The following is an 18,162-nucleotide window of genomic DNA, read 5'->3' as shown; positions in this document are numbered from 1 at the left end:
GAAGGCTGCCTAATACTGAAGCACCCCCAAACAACAAATCAAATGCAACTACTAGTGCAAGCATTCCTGGGGGAAGGCCTGCAGCAGATGGATTTGCATATGGTGATGTCATCCAAGCAGTGGGTCAAAGTTGGCTTCAACCCTCGTCTGCATATGAAAATAAAAAAGGGGTGTGCAGGGCATGGCGGCCTTTTGCGGCGCTTGGATGACCCCTAGTTCGCATTAAACACCTCCACCTTCCTTCGGTGTGGGGCTCATGTTGGCTATGCCCCAGCCCCTGAAGCATTCAAGCTGATTTCTTGCAGCAGCTGGGCACTGTAACAGCTCCAGAGCTGCTCTGTAAAGCAAGTAAAAGGGTGTGGGCCCTGCAGCACTACCTGTAGTTTGCATTGTGCGTTGGAAGGCACAAAGTAAGCAGACGGGAGAAGTCAGGATAGTGCACAAGGGCATAGAAGGGAGCGGCTCAAGAAAAGAGAAGTGGAAACAGACAGCAAACTAGGCTGGAGAGAGACCTGAGACAAAGAGATCTGAATTATACGAGAGCTGACCAGAGGAAACACAAATTATGTAATCAAGTGTCCCACATTTGGGGAAATCGTAGGAGCAGCACACCCAGAGTGCATTGGGTGAGCCTTGCCCTGGGAGAAGCACCTTCCTGATCATAGTATCTCACCTGGCAGGTAAGTAGGAGTTGGGCTAGAGCTGGGGAGGGTCGCTGTTCGGGCACCCCCCTGTCAAGTGAAGGAGATCCAACTGAGGCAGCACAAGGAAACTCTCGAAAAAAGAACAAGGCTAGAGGAAGATCTGAGACAAAGAAATCTGACTTTTACCAGAGCTGACCAGAGGAAAGCACAAACACAGTCCCCCACTACCACAAATAATGCAGTCGAGTTTCCCACATTTGGGGAAATCACAGGGGTCAGCATACCCAGAATGCAATGAATGAACTTCACCCTGGGAGAACAATCTTCATGACAATTGTATCTCCTATGCAAAATAAGTATGATTTGGGATAGGGCTGGGGAGGGCCGCTGCTCAGGCACATCTCTGTCAAGTAAAGGAGATTCAACTGAGGCAGCACAAGGGAACTCTCATCTGGGGACAACAACTGCAGGGAGAACACATATTTTCAGATGAACATGGGAGAGCAGAAGGCTGCCTAATACTGAAGCACCCCCAAACAACAAACCAAATGCAACAACTAGTACAAGCATTCCTGGGAAAAGGTCTGCAGAAGACGGATTTGCATACGGTGATGTCATCCAAGCAGTGGGCCAAAGTTGGCTGGAACCCTCATCTGCATATGAAAAGAGAAAAGGGGTATGCAGGGCATGGCGGCCTTTTGCGGCGCTTGGATGACCCTTAGTTAGCATTAAACACCTCCACCCTCCGTCGGTGTGGGGCTCATGTTGGCTATGCCCCAGCCCCTGAAGCATTCAAGCTGATTTCTTGCAGCAGCTGGGCACTGTAACAGCTCCAGAGCTGCTCTGTAAGGCAAGTAAAAGGGTGTTGGCCCTGCAGCACTACCTGTAGTTTGCATTGTGCGTTGGAAGGCACAAAGTAAGCAGACAGGTGAAGTCAGGAGAGTGCACAAGGGCATAGAAGGCAGCGGCTCAAGAAAAGAGAAGTGGAAACAGACAGCAAACTAGGCTGGAGAGAGACCTGAGACAAAGAGATCTGAATTATACGAGAGCCGACCAGGGGAAACACAAATTATGCAGTCAAGTTTCCCACATTTGGGGAAATCACAGGAGCAGCACACCCAGAGTGCAATGGGTGAGCCTTGCCCTGGGAGAAGCACCTTCATGATCATAGTATCTCACCTGGCAGGTATGTAGGAGTTGGGCTAGAGCTGGGGAGGGTCGCTGCTCGGGTACCCCCCTGTCAAGTGAAGGAGATCAAACTGAGGCAGCACAATGGAACTCTCGAAAGAAGAACAAGGCTAGAGGAAGATCTGAGACAAAGAAATCTGACTTTTACCAGAGCTGACCAGAGGAAAACACAAACACAGTCCCCCACTACCACAAATAATGCAGTTGAGTTTCCCACATTTGGGGAAATCACAGGGGTCAGCATACCCAGAATGCAATGAATGAACCTCACCCTGGGAGAACAATCTTTATGACCATGGTATCTCCTATGCAAAATAAGTATGATTTGGGATAGGGCTGGGGAGGGCCGCTGCTCAGGCACATCTCTGTCAAGTAAAGGAGATTCAACTGAGGCAGCACAAGGGAACTCTCATCTGGGGACAACAACTGCAGGGAGAACACATATTTTCAGATGAACATGGGAGAGCAGAAGGCTGCCTAATACTGAAGCACCCCCAAACAACAAACCAAATGCAACAACTAGTGCAAGCATTCCTGGGGGAAGGCCTGCAGCAGATAGATTTGCATATGGTGATGTCATCCAAGCAGTGGGTCAAAGTTGGGTTCAACCCTCGTCTGCATATGAAAAGAGAAAAGGGGCTTGCAGGGCATGGTGGCCTTTTGCGGCACTTGGCTGACCCCTAGTTTGCATTAAACACCTCCACCCTCCTTCGGTGTGGGGCTCATGTTGGCTATGCCCCAGCCCCTGAAGCATTCAAGCTGATTTCTTGCAGCAGCTGGGCACTGTAACAGCTCCAGAGCTGCTCTGTAAGGCAAGTAAAAGGGTGTGGGCCCTGCAGCACTACCTGTAGTTCGCATTGTGCGTTGGAAGGCACAAAGTAAGCAGAAAGGAGGAGAAGTCAGGATAGTGCGCAAGGGCATAGAAGGGAGCGGCTCAAGAAAAGAGAAGTGGAAACAGACAGCAAACTAGGCTGGAGAGAGACCTGAGACAAAGATATCTGAATTATACGAGACCTGACCAGGGGAAACACAAATTATGCAGTCAAGTTTCCCACATTTGGGGAAATCGCAGGAGCAGCACACCCAGAGTGCAATGGGTGAGCCTTGCCCTTGGAGAAGCACCTTCATGATCATAGTATCTCACCTGGCAGGTAAGTAGGAGTTGGGCTAGAGCTGGGGAGGGTCGCTGCTCGGGCACCCCCCTGTCAAGTGAAGGAGATCCAACTGAGGCAGCACAAAGGAACTCTCGAAAGAAGAACAAGGCTAGAGGAAGATCTGAGACAAAGAAATCTGACTTTTACCAGAGCTGACCAGAGGAAAGCACAAACACAGTCCACCACTACCACAAATAATGCAGTCGAGTTTCCCACATTTGGGGAAATCACAGGGGTCAGCATACCCAGAGTGCAATGAATGAACCGCACCCTGGGAGAACAATCTTCATAACAATGGTATCTCCTATGCAAAATAAGTATGATTTGGGATATGGCTGCGGAGGGCCGCTGCTCAGGCACATCTCTGTCAAGTAAAGGAGATTCAAATGAGGCAGCACAAGGGAACTCTCATCTGGGGACAACAACTGCAGGGAGAACACATATTTTCAGATGAACATGGGAGGGCAGAAGGCTGCCTAATAATGAAGCACCCCCAAACAACAAACCAAATGCAACAACTAGTGCAAGCATTCCTGGGGGAAGGCCTGCAGCAGATGGATTTGCATACGGTGATGTCATCCAAGCAGTGGGTCAAAGTTGGCTTCAACCCTCGTCTGCATATGAAAAGAGAAAAGGGGCGTGCAGGGCATAGCGGCCTTTTGCGGCGCTTGGATGACCCCTAGTTCGCATTAAACACCTCCACCCTCCTTCGGTGTGGGGCTCATGTTGGCTATGCCCCAGCCCCTGAAGCATTCAAGCTGATTTCTTGCAGCAGCTGGGCACTGTAACAGCTCCAGAGCTGCTCTGTACGGCAAGTAAAAGGGTGTGGGCCCTGCAGCACTACCTGTAGTTTGCATTGTGCATTGGAAGGCACAAAATAAGCAGACAAGAGGAGAAGTCAGGATAGTGCACAAGGGTATAAAAGGTAGGGGCTCATGAAAAAAGAAGTGGAAACAGACAGCAAACTAGGCTGGAGAGAGACCTGAGACAAAGAGATCTGAATTATACGAGAGCCGACCAGGGGAAACACAAATTATGCAGTCAAGCTTCCCACATTTGGGGAAATCGCAGGGGCACCACACCCAGAGTGCAATGGGTGAGCCTTGCCCTGGGAGAAGCACCTTCATGATCATAGTATCTCACCTGGCAGGTAAGTAGAAGTTGGGCTAGAGCTGGGGAGGGTCGCTACTCGGGCACCCCCCTGTCAAGTGAAAGAGATCCAACTTAGGCAGCACAAGGGAACTCTCGAAAGAAGAACAAGGCTAGAGGAAGATCTGAGACAAATAAATCTGACTTTTACCAGAGCTGACTAGAGGAAAGCACAAACACAGTCCCCCACTACCACAAATAATGCAGTCGAGTTTCCCACATTTGGGGAAATCACAGGGGTCAGCATACCCAGAATGCAATGAATGAACCTCACCCTGGGAGAACAATCTTCATGACCATGGTATCGCCTATGCAAAATAAGTATGATTTGGGATAGGGCTGGGGAGGGCCGCTGCTCAGGCACATCTCTGTCAAGTAAAGGAGATTCAGCTGAGGCAGCACAAGGGAACTCTCATCTGGGGACAACAACTGCAGGGAGAACACATATTTTCAGATAAAAATCTTGGTCATGCTCTGGTTTCTCTTCAGAACGAACAAATCTTTCGCCTCTTACTAAAGATTTCCGTGGAGAGGAGCAAAACCGAGTTTTATCTCAATTTTTGCATGCCCCATCTTTTTGGGGTTTCTTTTACCGGTTTAAAGATAGAATGAGTGTGCTTTAATGTAAGCTCATTTGCATAGAAATGACAGTAAATGTTTATTTATGTTCAAACAGAACTTTCTTGACCATGCTACTTGCTTTAAAGATCTGGGAGCACATGGAATACAGTACAAACCATGCTTATAGCAAGGAGAAGCCAGGTGAGAAATCTGCTTTCTTTCAAATTGGGCGCTCACTTTGATCTGAATGAGGACTGCTGGCACAGCACTCAGGCGACAGGTGGAATCTTGGTCATGCTCTGGTTTCTCTTTAGAATGAACAAATCTTTCGCCTTTTATTAAAGATTATCCGTGGAGAGGAGCAAAACTGAGTTTTATCTCAATTTTTGCATGCCCCATATTATTGGGGTTTCTTTTATCAGTTTAAAGACAGAACGAGTGTGCTTTCTTGTTAGCTTTAATGTAAGTTTATTTGCATAACAATGACAATAAATGTCTGTTTCTTTTCAAGCAGAACTTTCTTGACCATACTAATTGCTTGAAAGATCTGGGAGCACATGGAAAAGAGTACAAACCATGTTTATAGCAAGGGGAAGCCTGGTGAGAAATCTGCTTTCTTTCTTTCAAATTGGGTGCTCACTTTGAGCTGAATGAGGACTGCTGGCATGGCACTCAGGCGACAGGTGGAATCTTGGTCATGCTCTGGTTTCTCTTCAGAACGAACAAATCTTTCGCCTTTTACTAAAGATTTCCGTGGAGAGGAGCAAAACTGAGTTTTATCTCAATTTTTGCATGCCCCATATCATACCTCCCAACTGTCCCGATTTTCGCGGGACAGTCCCGTTTTTTGGGGACTGTCCCGCTGTCCCACCTGCGGGCCGCAGTGTCCCGCGGTGGGGAGGACAGTTGGGAGGCTCTGTCTGTCGCTGCCCTGCTTAGCAGAGCAGCGGTGAATAGTCGCTGTGCGCACAGCGTCTATTCACTGAAGTCAGAGGGAGAGGTGGCATGCCAGCGGCTCACAGAGCGCTGGGCATGCCCCCTCAGTGCCGAAAACGGGGGCGTGACTCGCGATCGCGGGTCCTCCCGCGAAGCCATGCCCCTTTTTACTTAGGCCACGCCCTTTTTGGGAGCGCGTGCGACTTCGCCGCGCGTGTGTCCCTCTTTGCGAGCCGACAAAGTTGGGAGGTATGCCCATATCCCAACTCATACTTATTTTGCATATGAGATCTCTTGATCATGAAGATTGTTCTCACAGGGTGAGGTTCATCCATTATATTTTAAAATAGGAAGGTACAAATTACATATTTGAATTGCATTTATGTGCTGGATTCAAATGTCCCCCCCCCCCCCCCTTCCTTTCTCAATTGTGCCCGTCAGCAGCTATTCTAAGGTTGCTGCCAATGGGTGTGACACATTAATTTCTTCTGTGGGGTACACTGGACTCCACAAGGATTCACATTGGGGTGTAGAGTAGGATCTTGATCTGAGGCACCAACCGGCTCAAAGCTTTTGACTGTTCCCAAGATGCTCAGTGCATTCTCCTCTATAACCCCGCTTCCATGAACAGGGAGCTCAGTTTGTAGTTGGTGCCTTCAGTAGCAGGCCACTTAACAGGGGCCTGCCTCAGGCAGCCTATTCTTAGCTATAAATTTTGACAAGAAAAGAAGAACTTGTTTTATGAGAATCTACAAGGGCTGCAGCAGGCTAGGTCTAATAGACATCTTTACTGCAGCTTCATCACTCCCAGCGGCGCTGTATACTCCCGTGCCCTGGTTGCTGGGTCACTGCAGCGGAGGGTCCGGTTTCATCCTAAGGTCAGTCACACACACACCACCCTTCCGGATCACGAGGCCGCTGATGAAGGGGAGCGTGGCCGTAGGGGGTGGACCGTGTGCGCACTGGCGTGGACACTGATTACTGGGCAGCCGCTGCACTAGCCACCAGGTACAGTTAAGGAGCACAGGTCTGGGGGTTTTTCTCCTATATTAACCCAATTTTGTACTGCCCGCAGCGCATTGTGATAGGTAATAGGGCCTGATTCAGGTTGGATTGCAATCACAATAAGCGATCCAACTGCAAAAATTGCTAAGAGCATACGCATGTGCCTGCATTTTCTGCGGCACCCCGCAGAGAATGCGATCACCTCTGCCTGTCAATCGGGGCGGGGGGGGATAGGTGGGTCAGCAACACTCCATTTCCAAGTCAGGGATGGAGCGGTGCGGGGGCAAGGCTTCAAAATGGGGTCTGCAACGGAGTAGACACAGGGGGCGTGGTCACAGCGGCTGTATGACATCACATTCAGCCGCTGTGATCACAAAAATGGTGGCGGCTTCCTGCGCGCACATACAGTCTGCACCAGCAGGAGGCTACACCATTTTTTATGATCACGCTGAACTGCAGTGCGACTGCAATTACAGCATGGTCAAGAAGGGAGGCGTCATGCTGGGTGGCCATGCCCTTTCACTGTGCAGGAGCCAGCACCGCTCACACACTAGTCCCCCGGTGCAGCCCCCAACCCCCGGGACACCCGGAGCAACAAAATGTAGATTCAGGCCACCAGGCCACGCCCCTACCTATGAAACCATGCCTCCTTTTTACCATTGCGCTGCTTATCTGCGCGCACTGCATTACAATCTCCCTCGCCACCTCTCTGGGTGTCACCAGTGATAGTGACACCTCTGCCATGCTTGTAGCAGCTGGTCCTAAGATCTACGCCTCAAGCCCTGAGTGTTTGCCCTTGTGACTTGTTGATCATCATAGCGAAGCAGATGCTTACAGAAAACTGCAGGGGCTTAGATTGAAAATAAAAAAATTGATTGGTATAAGGTAGAGAGGAGCGGGTTCGGTTCTCCGAGAACCGAATTCCCCACGAACTCCACGTTGTTTACACTGGTCCGAGGCAGGCTCGGTTGTTCCCGCCTGACTCGCAAAACCTGAACAAGGGAAAATGTCATCATCCCGCTGTCGGATTCTCGCGAGATTCGGATTCCATATAAAGAGCTGCGCGTTGCCGCCATTTTTACTCGTGCATTGAAGAGAGAGCGGAATGGACGTGGCTATGTTCTCTCAGTGGAAATCTCAATATCAGTGCTCAGTATCAGTGGTTACTTATTGCTGCTCAGTAATACTAGTAGTGTGTCTCTCCTGCTCAGTGTCAGTTCTCAGTAGTATCCTCATCAGTGCTCAGTATCACTGCTCATTGTCTTGTGCTGCATTGTGGTGCTCAGCATACTACAGTACATTACTAATAGTCCAGTGCTGCATCTTGCTGCTCAGTGTCAGTTCTAGTATCCTCATCAGTGCTCACTATCACTGTTCATTGCATTTTGGTTTTCTGTATACTACAGTAACATAGTAATATAGTAACATATAGTAACATAGTTTTTGAGGTTGAATAGAGGCAAATTGCCCATCGTGTTCAACCTGTTTTAAGTTGTGATGATTCTACATACTTGCTGAATAATGTTTTATGACTAGTTAGCAAAACTGAGTTTTATCTCAATTTTTGCATGCCCCATATTATTGGGGTTTCTTTTATCAGTTTAAAGACAGAACGAGTGTGCTTTCTTGTTAGCTTTAATGTAAGTTTATTTGCATAACAATGACAATAAATGTCTGTTTCTTTTCAAGCAGAACTTTCTTGACCATACTAATTGCTTGAAAGATCTGGGAGCACATGGAAAAGAGTACAAACCATGTTTATAGCAAGGGGAAGCCTGGTGAGAAATCTGCTTTCTTTCTTTCAAATTGGGTGCTCACTTTGAGCTGAATGAGGACTGCTGGCATGGCACTCAGGCGACAGGTGGAATCTTGGTCATGCTCTGGTTTCTCTTCAGAACGAACAAATCTTTCGCCTTTTACTAAAGATTTCCGTGGAGAGGAGCAAAACTGAGTTTTATCTCAATTTTTGCATGCCCCATATCATACCTCCCAACTGTCCCGATTTTCGCGGGACAGTCCCGTTTTTTGGGGACTGTCCCGCTGTCCCACCTGCGGGCCGCAGTGTCCCGCGGTGGGGAGGACAGTTGGGAGGCTCTGTCTGTCGCTGCCCTGCTTAGCAGAGCAGCGGTGAATAGTCGCTGTGCGCACAGCGTCTATTCACTGAAGTCAGAGGGAGAGGTGGCATGCCAGCGGCTCACAGAGCGCTGGGCATGCCCCCTCAGTGCCGAAAACGGGGGCGTGACTCGCGATCGCGGGTCCTCCCGCGAAGCCATGCCCCTTTTTACTTAGGCCACGCCCTTTTTGGGAGCGCGTGCGACTTCGCCGCGCGTGTGTCCCTCTTTGCGAGCCGACAAAGTTGGGAGGTATGCCCATATTATTGGGGTTTCTTTTATCAGTTTAAAGACAGAACGAGTGTGCTTTCTGGTTAGCTTTAATGTAAGTTTATTTGCATAACAATGACAGTAAATGTTTGTTTCTTTTCAAACAGAACTTTCTTGACCATGCTACTTGCTTGAAAGATCTGGGAGCACATGGAAAACAGTACAAACCATGCAGTATCACAAGAGCCTTTATTTGATCTTTCATGAAGATAGAGCAGAATTGAGGACACGTCAACAATTTCTGCCGAAGGTGGTTCATCTTTCCACATGGTGCCTTTGGCCACTGACACCTTCGTTGAGTCAAAGTCTCTGGCTGTGGTCAGAACTTTGAAAATTTATGTCACCAGAACGGTTCAGATTAGGAAAACAGAGGCTCTGTTTGTCCTGTATGCTCCCAACAGGATTGGGTGTCCTGCTTCCATGTAGACCATTATGCGCTGGATCTGTGGTAAGATTCAGCATGCTCATTCCATGGCAGGATTGCCGTTACTGAATTAGGTGAAGACCCATTCTACTAGAAAGGTGGGTTCATCCTGGGCAGCTGGTCGGGGAGTCTCGGCATTGCAACTTTGCCGAGCAGCTATTTAGTAAACACTTTTGCTAAGTTTTACAAGTTTGATACCTTGGCCGATGATAACCTCAAGTTGGGTCATTCGGTGCTGCAGAGTCGTACGCACTCTTCCACCCGTTCAAGAGCTTTGGTATAACCCCATGGTTCTTAATGTGACCCCAGCATCCTCTAGGTCGTATGAGAAAATAGGATTTTAATACCTACCGGTAAATCCTTTTCTCTTAGTCTGTAGAGGATGCTGGGCACCCGTCCCAGTCCATACTGTGTCTGCAGTTATTACTTGTGGTTATACACATGTTGTGTTATGGTTCTGGTCAGCTTTTTGCTGCAATTATTCATGCCGTTGGCTTGTGTTCTGTTGAATGCCACGTTCTGCGGCATGCTTAAGGTGTGAGCTGGTAAGATGCTCACCTTAGTTTAACAATAAATCCTTTCCTCGAAATGTCCGTCTCCATGGGCACAGTTCCTATAACTGGAGTCTGGAGGAGGGGCATAGAGGGAGGAGCCAGTTCACACCCTTTGATAGTCTTAAAGTGCCCATGTCTCTTGCGGATCCCGTCTATACCCCATGGTTCTTAATGTGACCCCAGCATCCTCTACGGACTAAGAGAAAAGGATGCCCTTGCGCACTATCCTGACTTCTCCTCCCGTCTGCTTACTTTGTGCCTTCCAACGCACAATGCAAACTACAGGTGGTGCTGCAGGGCCCACACCCTTTTACTTGCCTTACAGAACAGCTCTGGAGCTGTTACAGTGCCCAGCTGCTGCAAGAAATCAGCTTGAATGCTTCAGGGGATGGGGCATGGCCAACGTGAGCCCCACACCAAAGGAGGGTGGGGGTGTTTAATGAGAACTAGGGGTCATCCAAGCACTGCAAAAGGCCGCCATGCCCTGCACGCCCCTTTTCTCTTTTCATATGCAGATGAGGGTTCCAGCCAACTTTGGCCCACTGCTTGAATAACATCACTGTATGCAAATCCGTCTGCTGCAGACCTTCCCCCAGGAAGGCTTGTACTAGATGTTGCATATGGTTTGATATTTGATGGTGCTTCAGTATTAGGCAGCCTTCCGCCCTCCCATGTTCATCTGAAAAGATGTGGTCTCCCTGCAGTTGTTGTCCCCAGACGAGAGTTCCCTTGTGCTTCCTCAGTTGAATCTCCTTAACTTGACGGGGGAGGGGCTGCCCGAGCAGCCACCCTCCCCAGCCCTATCCCAACTCATACTTATTTTGCATATGAGATCTCTTGATCATGAAGATTGTTCTCACAGGGTGAGGTTCATCCATTATATTTTAAAATAGGAAGGTACAAATTACATATTTGAATTGCATTTATGTGCTGGATTCAAATGTCCCCCCCCCCCCCCTTCCTTTCTCAATTGTGCCCGTCAGCAGCTATTCTAAGGTTGCTGCCAATGGGTGTGACACATTAATTTCTTCTGTGGGGTACACTGGACTCCACAAGGATTCACATTGGGGTGTAGAGTAGGATCTTGATCTGAGGCACCAACCGGCTCAAAGCTTTTGACTGTTCCCAAGATGCTCAGTGCATTCTCCTCTATAACCCCGCTTCCATGAACAGGGAGCTCAGTTTGTAGTTGGTGCCTTCAGTAGCAGGCCACTTAACAGGGGCCTGCCTCAGGCAGCCTATTCTTAGCTATAAATTTTGACAAGAAAAGAAGAACTTGTTTTATGAGAATCTACAAGGGCTGCAGCAGGCTAGGTCTAATAGACATCTTTACTGCAGCTTCATCACTCCCAGCGGCGCTGTATACTCCCGTGCCCTGGTTGCTGGGTCACTGCAGCGGAGGGTCCGGTTTCATCCTAAGGTCAGTCACACACACACCACCCTTCCGGATCACGAGGCCGCTGATGAAGGGGAGCGTGGCCATAGGGGGTGGACCGTGTGCGCACTGGCGTGGACACTGATTACTGGGCAGCCGCTGCACTAGCCACCAGGTACAGTTAAGGAGCACAGGTCTGGGGGTTTTTCTCCTATATTAACCCAATTTTGTACTGCCCGCAGCGCATTGTGATAGGTAATAGGGCCTGATTCAGGTTGGATTGCAATCACAATAAGCGATCCAACTGCAAAAATTGCTAAGAGCATACGCATGTGCCTGCATTTTCTGCGGCACCCCGCAGAGAATGCGATCACCTCTGCCTGTCAATCGGGGCGGGGGGGGATAGGTGGGTCAGCAACACTCCATTTCCAAGTCAGGGATGGAGCGGTGCGGGGGCAAGGCTTCAAAATGGGGTCTGCAACGGAGTAGACACAGGGGGCGTGGTCACAGCGGCTGTATGACATCACATTCAGCCGCTGTGATCACAAAAATGGTGGCGGCTTCCTGCGCGCACATACAGTCTGCACCAGCAGGAGGCTACACCATTTTTTATGATCACGCTGAACTGCAGTGCGACTGCAATTACAGCATGGTCAAGAAGGGAGGCGTCATGCTGGGTGGCCATGCCCTTTCACTGTGCAGGAGCCAGCACCGCTCACACACTAGTCCCCCGGTGCAGCCCCCAACCCCCGGGACACCCGGAGCAACAAAATGTAGATTCAGGCCACCAGGCCACGCCCCTACCTATGAAACCATGCCTCCTTTTTACCATTGCGCTGCTTATCTGCGCGCACTGCATTACAATCTCCCTCGCCACCTCTCTGGGTGTCACCAGTGATAGTGACACCTCTGCCATGCTTGTAGCAGCTGGTCCTAAGATCTACGCCTCAAGCCCTGAGTGTTTGCCCTTGTGACTTGTTGATCATCATAGCGAAGCAGATGCTTACAGAAAACTGCAGGGGCTTAGATTGAAAATAAAAAAATTGATTGGTATAAGGTAGAGAGGAGCGGGTTCGGTTCTCCGAGAACCGAATTCCCCACGAACTCCACGTTGTTTACACTGGTCCGAGGCAGGCTCGGTTGTTCCCGCCTGACTCGCAAAACCTGAACAAGGGAAAATGTCATCATCCCGCTGTCGGATTCTCGCGAGATTCGGATTCCATATAAAGAGCTGCGCGTTGCCGCCATTTTTACTCGTGCATTGAAGAGAGAGCGGAATGGACGTGGCTATGTTCTCTCAGTGGAAATCTCAATATCAGTGCTCAGTATCAGTGGTTACTTATTGCTGCTCAGTAATACTAGTAGTGTGTCTCTCCTGCTCAGTGTCAGTTCTCAGTAGTATCCTCATCAGTGCTCAGTATCACTGCTCATTGTCTTGTGCTGCATTGTGGTGCTCAGCATACTACAGTACATTACTAATAGTCCAGTGCTGCATCTTGCTGCTCAGTGTCAGTTCTAGTATCCTCATCAGTGCTCACTATCACTGTTCATTGCATTTTGGTTTTCTGTATACTACAGTAACATAGTAATATAGTAACATATAGTAACATAGTTTTTGAGGTTGAATAGAGGCAAATTGCCCATCGTGTTCAACCTGTTTTAAGTTGTGATGATTCTACATACTTGCTGAATAATGTTTTATGACTAGTTAGCTACTATAACTCATGTTACCCCCGGATTAACCATGTTGATATTTTAAGTATTATAACCTTAGATAGCTTTTTCATTCAGAAATGTATCCATTCCTTTTTTAAATCCAATTACAGAGTCCGCCATTACCACCTTCCCTGGCAGGGAATTCCACATCCTGATTGCCCTAACAGTGAAGATCATAGTATCTCACCTGGCAGGTAAGTAGGAGTTGGGCTAGAGCTGTGGAGGATTGCTGCTCGGGCACCCCCTGTCAAGTGAAGGAGATCCAACTGAGGCAGCACAAGGGAACTCTCGAAATAAGAACAAGGCTAGAGGAAGATCTGAGACAAAGAAATCTGACTTTTACCAGAGCTGACCAGAGGAAAGCACAAACACAGTCCCCCACTACCACAAATAATGCAGTCGAGTTTCCCACATTGGGGAAATCACAGGGGTCAGCATACCCAGAATGCAATGAATGAACCTCACCCTGGGAGAACAATCTTCATGACCATGGTATCTCCTATGCAAAATAAGTATGATTTGGGATAGGGCTGGGGAGGGCCGCTGCTCAGGCACATCTCTGTCAAGTAAAGGAGATTCAACTGAGGCAGCACAAGGGAACTCTCATCTGGGGACAACAACTGCAGGGAGAACACATATTTTCAGATGAAAATCTTGGTCATGCTCTGGCTTCTCTTCAGAACGAACAAATCTTTCGCCTTTTACTAAAGATTTCCGTGGAGAGGAGCAAAACTGAGTTTTACCTCAATTTTTGCATGCCCCATCTTTTTGGATTTTCTTTTATCGGTTTAAAGATAGAATGAGTGTGCTTTAATGAAAGCTCATTTGCATAGAAATTACAGTAAATGTTTGTTTCTTTTCAAACAGAACTTTCTTGACCATGCTACTTGCTTGAAAGATCTGGGAGCACATGGAATACAGTACAAACCATGCTTATAGCAAGGAGAAGCCAGGTGAGAAATCTGCTTTCTTTCAAATTGGGCGCTCACTTTGATCTGAATGAGGACTGCTGGCATGGCACTCAGGCGACAGGTGGAATCTTGGTCATGCTCTGGTTTCTCTTCAGAATGAACAAATCTTTCGCCATTTATTAAAGATTTCCGTGGAGAGGAGCAAAACTGAGTTTTATCTCAATTTTTGCATGCCCCATATTATTGGGGTTTCTTTTATCAGTTTAAGGACAGAATGAGTGTGCTTTCTTGTTGGCTTTAATGTAAGTTTATTTGTATAACAATGACAGTAAATGTCTGTTTCTTTTCAAACAGAACTTTCTTGACCATGCTACTTGCTTGAAAGATCTGGGAGCACATGGAAAAGAGTACAAACCATGCTTATAGCAAGGGGAAGCCTGGTGAGAAATCTGCTTTCTTTCTTTCAAATTGGGTGCTCACTTTGAGCTGAATGAGGACTGCTGGCATGGCACTCAGGCGACAGGTGGAATCTTGGTCATGCTCTGGTTTCTCTTCAGAACGAACAAATCTTTCGCCTTTTACTAAAGATTTCCGTGGAGAGGAGCAAAACTGAGTTTTATCTCAAATTTTGCATTCCCCATCTTATTGGGGTTTTATTTTATCTGTTTAAAGATAGAACGAGTGTGCTTTAATGTAAGCTCATTTGCATAGAAATGACAGTAAATGTTTGTTTCTTTTCAAACAGAACTTTCTTGACTATACTAATTGCTTGAAAGATCTGGGAACACATGGAAAAGAGTACAAACCATGTTTATAGCTAGGGGAAGCCTGGTGAGAAATCTGCTATCTTTCTTTCAAATTGGGTGCTCACTTTGAGCTCAATGAGAACTGCTGGCATGGCACTCAGGCGACAGGTGGAATCTTGGTCATGCTCTGGTTTCTCTTCAGAACTAACAAATATTTCGCCTTTTATTAAAGATTTCCGTGGAGAGGAGCAAAACTGAGTTTTATCTCAATTTTTGCATGCCCCATATTATTGGGGTTTCTTTTATCAGTTTAAAGACAGAACGAGTGTGCTTTCTTGTTAGCTTTAATGTAAGTTGCCATAGATGCAGTGAAACACACGTGTAGGGCACGGCGTGTCCGCGTGTATTTGACTCATGTGAAATGTTATAAAACAAAAATATATGATTATGATGTTAGCTGTTAGTCTCCACTAAAAGGGAATAGAAGCTGAGCTATAAGAAAGGAATACACTAGATATGATGTCACTTAGCAGATACAATGTCTAAAGTGCATACAGATAGCTACTAATAACTCTTGATAAGAAAGTATATCAGTGTGGGTATATTTATATGATGGGATATTGGGACTAGTGAATATATATCACTCCTGCTGTCCAGATTGGCAATAACCAGACAATTATGATAAGAGTAGAGATGTCACATGGGCTGCTATAGATATTAATTTAATGCTGTATGTGTCATTTGTTACAAATGGATACATTTTCTATGAGTCAGCCTAGCAGCTGCATGTTCTAACAGAACACTATCCTCACACAGAATCTGCTAACCTTGAGATAACTAAATGACAGTGTGTAACAGTCTCTTTACTATAAGACTGTTACAAAGTAATATATATATTTGAAGTCAGTCTAGCAGCTGTGTGTTCCAGCAGTTTATAAGACAAAGAAAATCTCCTATTGTGGAATCTAGACACATGGGACTGCTGGCCTGTGTCATACTATTTCTATGTAATACCAGTAACATGTATATAACTGTTACATAATTGTTACAAATGGATAAATCTTTGAGTCAGCCTAGCAGCTGCATGTCCTAACAGGACACCATAAATCCTTTACAGTGTAACAAATTGATTGGTAACACTTAAAGGCTGGAGAGCAGTTATATGCCTTACTAGCATACTCAATATACCACATTATTACACCAGTTACCACGATTATTGACAGCGCATTTGATATATTATATTACCCTCACACTGAGTCTGTTTACCTTTAGATAACTAAGTGACCGAATATGTAACAGTTTCTCTATCATAAGACTGTTACAAAGTGAGATAGATATATTTGGAAGTCAGTCAAACAGCTGTGTGTTTCAGCGGTTTATAAGAAAATTCCTCATTGTGGAATCTGGACCACTAAGGGTTATTATATATATAGCACATGGAATTGCCACATCTCCCTATATGATAATTTCATTACACTGTAACATAATAAGAATTAACTCTTTAACAGTGTAAATAGAGAGTAATGAATCTCTGACACATGGAATATATTATTTCTTAGATGAATTGGATAAACCATTATGACAGACACTTTGCTTCCTAATAAGAATTGAGGTGGCTATACCTCTAAGGAAAGCATTATTGCCTACGCCTAGATCAGATTAAATAAGATCTGGCTGAATATATGAAGGAAGGTTGCTATTTATATGAGAATTGGAATTGCTATATTCCTTAAGGCAACCCCACCGATTGATATATGTTGTCAATTAAGTATATCTGAACGGCTATATCTGGACCAGATTTAATAAGATCTGGCTGATTATATGAAGGAGGGCTGCTATTTATATTGGAATTGCCATATTCCTTAAGGCAACCGCACCTGTTGGTATATCTCGCCAATTAACTATATCTAAACAGCTAAATTAAAGCTATTCATCATTTTTTTAGTTTGGATATTAATAAATATGATCTTTCCATGATGCATAGAGATTTCCCTATCAAGTGATTCCTTATCCGATATAGAAAGCTATCCCCCTGTGGTATTGAATTTAGGAATATAGTCTTAGGGGACACAGAGAAATAAGTGATCCCCATCTACCTAAGCACCCCACAAATTGGAGGTTAGCTTACCGGTTATACTCAATCACCCCCACAAATTCGCCAATGGGGATGGCTTCCCGGGAGGTAACCCATATTGAGTGAAGGGAGTATATAGGATACGACCCAGTGGTACCTGACGACATAGATACTAACAGCTATTTAATAACATTACGCTAGAAAGTGATTATTAGCAACATATATATCTATATAAACAACCCCGCCAGGGTTGTGCCTTCAAAAATAATCACACACGGACACGCTTTTTAAACCTTTTTTTCACATCTCTTTATTCTTCTTATGCACATGTATGTTAGTTCTGTGATTTTAACCTTTATGTTTCACTGCAGTTTGGGATAATAATATTAATATTTATCCAATTTTAATACATACTTAATAAAGGTTATATTTTATGATTCATTCATTCTGTCCAGTGCGTCAACAGTGCAGATTTCTTCTTGTTTTTTCTCCCAAATTCTATAACAATGACAGTAAATGTTGTTTCTTTTCAAACAGAACTTTCTTGACCATGCTACTTGCTTGAAAGATCTGGGAGCACATGGAAAACAGTACAAACCATGCAGTATCACAAGAGCCTTTATTTGATCTTTCATGAAGATAGAGCAGAATTGAGGACACGTCAACAATTTCTGCCGAAGGTGGTTCATCTTTCCACATGGTGCCTTTGGCCACTGACACCTTCGTTGAGTCAAAGTCTCTGGCTGTGGTCAGAACTTTGAAAATTTATGTCACCAGAACGGTTCAGATTAGGAAAACAGAGGCTCTGTTTGTCCTGTATGCTCCCAACAGGATTGGGTGTCCTGCTTCCATGTAGACCATTATGCGCTGGATCTGTGGTAAGATTCAGCATGCTCATTCCATGGCAGGATTGCCGTTACTGAATTAGGTGAAGACCCATTCTACTAGAAAGGTGGGTTCATCCTGGGCAGCTGGTCGGGGAGTCTCGGCATTGCAACTTTGCCGAGCAGCTATTTAGTAAACACTTTTGCTAAGTTTTACAAGTTTGATACCTTGGCTGATGATAACCTCAAGTTGGGTCATTCGGTGCTGCAGAGTCGTACGCACTCTCCCACCCGTTCAAGAGCTTTGGTATAACCCCATGGTTCTTAATGTGACCCCAGCATCCTCTAGGTCGTATGAGAAAATAGGATTTTAATACCTACCGGTAAATCCTTTTCTCTTAGTCCGTAGAGGATGCTGGGCACCCGTCCCAGTCCATACTGTGTCTGCAGTTATTACTTGTGGTTATACACATGTTATGTTATGGTTCTGGTCAGCTTTTTGCTGCAATTGTTCATGCCG

At 46.2% G+C, this 18,162-nt stretch overlaps 17 non-coding genes across 17 annotated transcripts; 8 read left to right on the top strand and 9 right to left on the bottom strand.

Moving 5' to 3' along the window:
* Window positions 1-525: 525 nt before the first annotated feature.
* LOC135029382 (U1 spliceosomal RNA) lies at window positions 526-688 on the bottom strand. Its single transcript, XR_010225522.1, has one exon. It is a non-coding gene; the product is annotated as a U1 spliceosomal RNA (small nuclear RNA).
* A 152-nt stretch (window positions 689-840) lies between these two features.
* On the bottom strand, window positions 841-1,004 carry LOC135029476 (U1 spliceosomal RNA). The gene has a single exon (XR_010225608.1). It is a non-coding gene; the product is annotated as a U1 spliceosomal RNA (small nuclear RNA).
* Window positions 1,005-1,675: 671 nt separating this feature from the next.
* On the bottom strand, window positions 1,676-1,838 carry LOC135029356 (U1 spliceosomal RNA). Its single transcript, XR_010225504.1, has one exon. It is a non-coding gene; the product is annotated as a U1 spliceosomal RNA (small nuclear RNA).
* Window positions 1,839-1,990: 152 nt separating this feature from the next.
* LOC135029455 (U1 spliceosomal RNA) lies at window positions 1,991-2,154 on the bottom strand. Its single transcript, XR_010225587.1, has one exon. It is a non-coding gene; the product is annotated as a U1 spliceosomal RNA (small nuclear RNA).
* Window positions 2,155-2,828: 674 nt separating this feature from the next.
* On the bottom strand, window positions 2,829-2,991 carry LOC135029340 (U1 spliceosomal RNA). Its single transcript, XR_010225492.1, has one exon. It is a non-coding gene; the product is annotated as a U1 spliceosomal RNA (small nuclear RNA).
* Window positions 2,992-3,143: 152 nt separating this feature from the next.
* Window positions 3,144-3,307, bottom strand: LOC135029256 (U1 spliceosomal RNA). Its single transcript, XR_010225415.1, has one exon. It is a non-coding gene; the product is annotated as a U1 spliceosomal RNA (small nuclear RNA).
* Window positions 3,308-3,981: 674 nt separating this feature from the next.
* On the bottom strand, window positions 3,982-4,144 carry LOC135029363 (U1 spliceosomal RNA). Its single transcript, XR_010225511.1, has one exon. It is a non-coding gene; the product is annotated as a U1 spliceosomal RNA (small nuclear RNA).
* Window positions 4,145-4,296: 152 nt separating this feature from the next.
* On the bottom strand, window positions 4,297-4,460 carry LOC135029470 (U1 spliceosomal RNA). Its single transcript, XR_010225602.1, has one exon. It is a non-coding gene; the product is annotated as a U1 spliceosomal RNA (small nuclear RNA).
* A 144-nt stretch (window positions 4,461-4,604) lies between these two features.
* LOC135029415 (U5 spliceosomal RNA) lies at window positions 4,605-4,720 on the top strand. Its single transcript, XR_010225549.1, has one exon. It is a non-coding gene; the product is annotated as a U5 spliceosomal RNA (small nuclear RNA).
* A 270-nt stretch (window positions 4,721-4,990) lies between these two features.
* Window positions 4,991-5,107, top strand: LOC135029449 (U5 spliceosomal RNA). The gene has a single exon (XR_010225581.1). It is a non-coding gene; the product is annotated as a U5 spliceosomal RNA (small nuclear RNA).
* A 286-nt stretch (window positions 5,108-5,393) lies between these two features.
* Window positions 5,394-5,506, top strand: LOC135029443 (U5 spliceosomal RNA). Its single transcript, XR_010225576.1, has one exon. It is a non-coding gene; the product is annotated as a U5 spliceosomal RNA (small nuclear RNA).
* A 3,006-nt stretch (window positions 5,507-8,512) lies between these two features.
* On the top strand, window positions 8,513-8,625 carry LOC135029442 (U5 spliceosomal RNA). Its single transcript, XR_010225575.1, has one exon. It is a non-coding gene; the product is annotated as a U5 spliceosomal RNA (small nuclear RNA).
* Window positions 8,626-13,440: 4,815 nt separating this feature from the next.
* LOC135029378 (U1 spliceosomal RNA) lies at window positions 13,441-13,603 on the bottom strand. Its single transcript, XR_010225521.1, has one exon. It is a non-coding gene; the product is annotated as a U1 spliceosomal RNA (small nuclear RNA).
* Window positions 13,604-13,747: 144 nt separating this feature from the next.
* On the top strand, window positions 13,748-13,863 carry LOC135029412 (U5 spliceosomal RNA). The gene has a single exon (XR_010225546.1). It is a non-coding gene; the product is annotated as a U5 spliceosomal RNA (small nuclear RNA).
* A 270-nt stretch (window positions 13,864-14,133) lies between these two features.
* Window positions 14,134-14,249, top strand: LOC135029431 (U5 spliceosomal RNA). The gene has a single exon (XR_010225565.1). It is a non-coding gene; the product is annotated as a U5 spliceosomal RNA (small nuclear RNA).
* Window positions 14,250-14,535: 286 nt separating this feature from the next.
* Window positions 14,536-14,651, top strand: LOC135029405 (U5 spliceosomal RNA). The gene has a single exon (XR_010225540.1). It is a non-coding gene; the product is annotated as a U5 spliceosomal RNA (small nuclear RNA).
* A 275-nt stretch (window positions 14,652-14,926) lies between these two features.
* On the top strand, window positions 14,927-15,042 carry LOC135029437 (U5 spliceosomal RNA). The gene has a single exon (XR_010225570.1). It is a non-coding gene; the product is annotated as a U5 spliceosomal RNA (small nuclear RNA).
* Window positions 15,043-18,162: the final 3,120 nt, after the last annotated feature.

This window comes from Pseudophryne corroboree, unplaced genomic scaffold (assembly GCF_028390025.1).
Source record: "Pseudophryne corroboree isolate aPseCor3 unplaced genomic scaffold, aPseCor3.hap2 scaffold_485, whole genome shotgun sequence".
Classification (NCBI taxonomy): Eukaryota; Metazoa; Chordata; class Amphibia; order Anura; family Myobatrachidae; genus Pseudophryne; species Pseudophryne corroboree.
Note: the sequence above shows the minus strand (reverse complement) of the source record. Positions and strands in the feature narration are given on the sequence as shown.